Genomic DNA, 6,224 nt, shown 5'->3' with positions numbered 1-6,224 from the left:
TTCTTCGTAGGGAATTGAATATCCATCACTTTCATTCATGAACCATGCCGGTCATGTCATCCTTTCCTTATTGGAAAGTGATTTACTAGTCCATATCTGGTTTTTCTTCATACAACTACCTTTTCCGCATCATGTTTCCTTTAGGATATTCCATTCCTCCACATGAATACTAGTTGTAGGTGAAATCCACAACTCCCTTTTGGTAGCTCTGTATCAGCCCATCTAGATATTGTTCAAAAAAAAAAAAAATGAACATTAGATCAAAATTGCCTTTTGTGACAACCCTTCATCATGACATCCGCTTGTTGCAACATTAACATCCTGCATACATATTGACACATCTCCAAGATATTCAATATCGAGGGTCTTTCTTTACAAAATTTATCAGGATCGTCATGCCTTCTCTATGGAGATGTCATGGCCAATTCTTCTAGTTATTGGATGTTCCTTTTCTATGTGACCATAATTGCATCTTTCACGATCTATTCTTTATTTCTTCACATATTTCTCCCCAGGAACTTCCATCCATAGTTCCTTCATTTTTTGTCAACCACCTCATATCCCATATGAGGGCATATTATGTTGATCTCATCTAGTCAGTATGTGAACCATGCCTTAATTCATCTTTCCAAAGGATGAGATCCCCCTTCTTCGATCATGCTCATGAGATATAGAATTTACTTATGCAACCATATGACGACATGAGTCAATTAAATACATGCGTACATACTTATTTCCTTCTTTTGTTCATCTAGGCTTCCTTCAACAACTTCCTTCTCTTGATAGAGAGTACTTCAACTATCTCGACATGCTGCATTCCTTTGTCACCATACCATCATCCTTATAAACGATGAATCCCATACAAGGTGGAGTTCTCAGCGAGACATTTGCTTCCTTCAAGAAAGGTGAACCTTCTAATGAAGATTCCAATAGACTATCTAAATTATCCTCATTCGACAGAAAATCCTTTCTCAAGATGATGAATTTCTTCTATCATGCTAGATGACTTTCTTTCAATCATATGCACTACACATGCTTGTAATGAGGTTACCAAGAGCTACTTCCTCTATATGATGACTGCCACTTCCATGTAGACTTCTACCTTAGTTGTTCTTTCAAGCTTTTCTAATGAAATCCTTTCTCATGATGATGATGTATGATGAATGTTAATTTTAGGTATGTTCTATGCTGGAGCAATTTATTTAATTTCTTTTCCATATTAGCAATCACATCAGCATAAAGATAAACTGCAGATAGAACATAAATATAGAACACAGAAGACAAGCCAAGACAAGAGGACACAAGATATGGCGCGAGCCAGGGACAAACCCCACAATGTGTGGGGAAACCCTTGATCAATTCTTCTTTTATCTTCAAAATTCAGCAGAGAAAGAGAGAGAGAGAGAGAGAGAGAGTACATTTACAACAGAAGTCAACACTTTGACTTATGTAGATTGAGGACATATCATTTTGTATAACGATGAGATCAGTTGAAGACATCCTTCTTCAACTGATTTTCCGAGGTGACTCTTTCACCTATCATCGTGCTGCATCTCATCCATTCGCTGCACCTGACCGTGAAGCACCATCATGCTACATCATGCATTATCATGCTGCTCATGATCTCATACATCACGCTGCCCATACATCATGCTGTTGCCCTTGCTCCATGTATCATGATGCTCATGATCTCATACATCATGCATCATGCTGCTCATACTACTGCCCATTATGCGGCTCATCATGCTGCTCATAATATTGCCACTTACGCTGCTTCTATCATTATGATCTGAGACTGTTCATCCTTATTATTTCCATTATGTTGAGTCCTTTTACAGGCATACGAATGATCTCTTGACCAATCATAGTTCTATCATTGCTGTTGTTCATCATTATTACTATTATGCCAAGACAGTCATATATATATATATATATATATATATATATATATATATATATAGATAGATAGATATAGATATGTAACACTGAGATAATTACTTAACGTGATCTCCATTTAGCTGAGACAGTGTTAGAGCATGCTTACCCATATACATTTATATCCATGTGATTAGGCTGTTTAGAAGGTAGGTCCGAAGTGATGTTAAACCGAGACATATTGAACCTGCACCTTGACATCAAGAACCTGTACTCACCAGATCTTGATTGTAGTTATGTAGACAGAGTATCAAGGTAACATGCCTGCGGTTATGGCTGCAGTTATGACTGCGTATACAGTGAATAAAGGTATCACATGAACAACGTATTCGCTGTCACCATGACTACATATGAACAGTAGCTCCACTCCATTGCTGCGTATATTAAAAGCATTCTAGACCAGCGTATCTTCATACACAACGTATTATATTGCTGCATGCATTCTGGATCAGCATATATTCATACACAACATATTACATTACTGCATACATTCTGGATCAGCGTAGCTGCGTACATTCTAGATCAACGTATCAGCATATATACATACACGACGTATTACATTGCTGCGTACATTCTAGATCAGCGTAGCTGCGTACATTCTGGATCAGCGTAGCTGCGTACATTCTGGATCAGCGTATATAGATAGCGTATTATGTCTTATTGACCAACGATGTCTCAGTGACCAGCGAGTTCATGAAGCCTCTTGCTCCTTGATTGCGGCTCCTTTCTTCTTGACTGCAGCTTTATCTTTTTGCAATTTTAGTCCTCTTCTCGACTGCGGCTATTACTTCTGGACATCGTAGAGTATAAGGTTTATGTACAGTGTGTTAGGGCCTGTTCATAAGGCTTCTTGACAGCATGTATTGAGCCTTTCCTTAACCACGTTGACTGCAGCTAGGGCATGGCTTGACTACGGCCAGAATACTCCTTAGATAGCGTACAAGTGTCTCTATTTGTAGATCGACTTGCGGCTAGGGCATCACCATTAGACCAGCATATTATTCTTGGTGTCTCACTCCTCCAAAAACCCAAGACGTGGAGAGGAGGAGATCACCTCAAGAATGTCTTGCAAATGACATCAAAACTCTTCTATTTATACTAAAACGTATGAGATGAATAGACATGACTGCGGCTATTACTTCTGGACATTGTAGAGTATAAGGTTTATGTACAGTGTGTTAGGGCCTGTTCATAAGGCTTCTTGACAGCATGTATTGAGCCTTTCCTTAACCACATTGACTGCAGCTAGGGCATGGCTTGACTATGGCCAGAATACTCCTTAGATAGCGTACAAGTGTCTCTATTTGTAGATCGACCTGCGGCTAGGGCATCACCATTAGACCAGCATATTATTGTTGGTGTCTCACTCCTCCAAAAACCCAAGACGTGGAGAGGAGGAGATCACCTCAAGAATGTCTTGCAAATGACATCAAAACTCTTCTATTTATACTAAAACGTATGAGATGAATAGACATGACTTTTGGGCTTCTAGAGCCTACGTAAGAGCTGGTCAGCTTGATAATAATTACATAAACAAAATAAATTCATATCTCCATAAATACTTATCGGAATCGGATGATCTTTGGATCAATCCTACACCTCTCGACGAGAGGGATCCAATAAAAATATCAGCTGCCATAAATACGCTGACCCAGATGGAGTTTGGCCCTAGTTGCCAATTTAACAATGAATTTATTCTATCATGCTAGATGACTCTCTTTAAATCATGTGCTACACATGCTTGTAGTGAGGTTACCAAGAGCTACTTCCTTTATATGATGACGACCACTTCCATGTAGACTTCTACCCTATGTTGCAGGAAACGTGGGGGGGGGGCATTTCCGGTTGGAAACCAGTACGAAACGCGGAAACGTGTTTGGTACGGCCAGGAAATGCGTTTCCGGCTGTACTGCCACGTTTCCCGAAATGGAAACGTGGCAGTACGGCCGGAAACGCGTTTCCCGGCCGTACAAACCACGTTTCCCAGTTGTAATGTGTTTTTTTTTAATTTGTTTTTAAATTTTTTTAGGTTTCCAGTAAATTCTAGAAGCCTATTCTAAACTTATAAAAGAGAAGTTTGTCTCATTCTCTCATCACATTATTCAGCAAGTCGTTTCTCTTGGAGACTGGCAGTTGTTTCAGCTAGGGTGTTTTGAGCAGTGAGCAAAGTAGATTTGAGCAACAGGAGAAAGAGATTTCAGCAGCAAGAGAAAGAGATTTCAGCAGGAGATTTCAGTAGCAGCAAATTGGCTCAGCGACAACCATATTTCTCTTCTCTTTTCTGGCATTTCGGGGTAGTTTCAGCCACAGAAAATTAATTTGGGTAAGCCACATTCATTTTGTTAGTTTTTTCTTACTATTTCTTCAATTTTTCTAGGGTTTATGCAGCAAAAAATATGAAAAACGTTTTTTATTTATAGATTTGTTTTTTTAATTTATTTTTGCAGCAGATTTGGCTCAGCTACAGCCATATTTCTCCTCTTTTCTGGCATTTTAGGGTAGTTTCAGCCACAAAAAATTAATTTGGGTAAGCCACATTCATTTCTTAGTTTTTTCTTACTATTTCTTCAATTTTTCTAGGGTTTATATAGCCAAAAATATGAAAAACGTTTTTATTATTTAACTTTTTATTTACAGGTTTGTTTTTTTAATTTATTTTTGCAGCAATGGCTTCCAGCCAAAGTGCAGCTGCAAGTTCAAGCCCTAGGGCCAACCCAAGGGCTGAATATTATCCTCTTTGGAGGCATGTGACGAAGCTTCAAAGATGTGGAGGTGGTGGCTCATGGGAATGGCGATGCAATCTTTGCAATAATACGTACAAGGGCTCCTACCCAAGAGTGAAGGCACATCTATTGCATGGAGGAGGACAGGGGATTTCAGGCTGCACAAAAACATCAGATCCGTTGGCAAGGAGAGCATATCAAAGAGAGAAAGATGAGGCAGATGGTACTAAGAGAAGGCATGATGACCTTACTCAAGCTCCATCTAACATTGAGCCAAGGATTGTAGCTGAAGCAAGAAAGAGGAGAGCTGGTCACACTCAACAACATGAACAACCAGCACCCAAAAATACCAAAGGCCCAGGGGCATCCCCTTCAGTTCAGGATAGCAGAATTGCTAGATTGGTGAATGTGCAAGCAAGAGAAGAAACTGATTCCAGAGTGGCTAGGTGCATTTATGCATGTGGTATCCCATTCAATGTTGTTCGCTCTCCTTACTGGCAAGATATGATATGGGCAGTTAACAAATCTCCTCGAGGGTAGAAGGGGCCCAACTATGAGAAAGTCAATACCCAGCTTCTCAAAAATGAGAAGGACCTTGTGGAGGACATTTTAGCTCCAATTCGTTCTTCCTGGAGTAGCTCTAGGGTTACCATAGTCTCAGATGGTTGGACAGATATAAAGCGCAAACCATTGATAAATATCATTGCCACTTCCCCCAAAGGAGCAATGTTTATCAAGGCAGAAGACTGCTCAGGAGAGGTGAAAGATGCACAGTACAGTGTTGATGTTATTATAAAAGCTATTGAACAAATAGGGCCTAACAAGGTGGTGCAAGTTATCACGGATAATGCACCGGTTTGCAAAGCTGCAGGTTTAATTATTGAGGGGAGGTATGACCACATCTTTTGGACACCATGCATTGTCCATAATCTGAATCTGATCTTAGAGGAGATCGACAACAAAGTTTCCTGGATAAAGGAACTCACAAGGGAAGCAAGGGAGATTATCAAATTCATCACCAACCACCACCAGTCTCAGTCCATATTTCGAGAGTACTCCAAATTGGAGTTGTTAAAAGTTGCTGAGACAAGATATGCCTCAAACTTCGTGATGTTGCGCCGCCTTGTTGAGGTTAAGCATGCATTAGTTTCTATGGTGGTGAGTCAACTTTGGATTGAGTGGAGACAAACAGATTCAGAGCGGGGATCTATGGTGCGTAGATTGTGCCTTGATGAGGATTGGTGGAGCAAGGTAGATTTCTTGCTAAAGTTCACAACCCCTGCATTTGAGCTTCTCCGGAGTGCTGGCACTGACCAACCTTTCTTGGGAGAGGTATATGATGGCATGGATTCCATGGTTGAGAAAACTATGGAAATCATTTCGCAGGAGTCTCCACAACTTTTGTTTGTTGATGATCATTTTGTTGGTTTGATCAAGAAAATCATTGTTGATAGGTGGAACAATTTCAATACTCCATTGCACACTTTAGCACATGCTTTGAACCCCAAATTTTATGATGAGGAGCTTATTGCTAAAAGCAATGGGAAGAGGAAGGCACCCCATAAG

The sequence above is a fragment of the Pinus tabuliformis genome, chromosome 5_1 (assembly GCF_031772625.1).
Source record: "Pinus tabuliformis cultivar Carrire ecotype Pingquan chromosome 5_1, CPIR1, whole genome shotgun sequence".
Lineage (NCBI taxonomy): Eukaryota > Viridiplantae > Streptophyta > Pinopsida > Pinales > Pinaceae > Pinus > Pinus tabuliformis.
The sequence above is the reverse complement of the archived record's forward strand: the minus strand, read 5'-3'. Positions refer to the sequence as shown.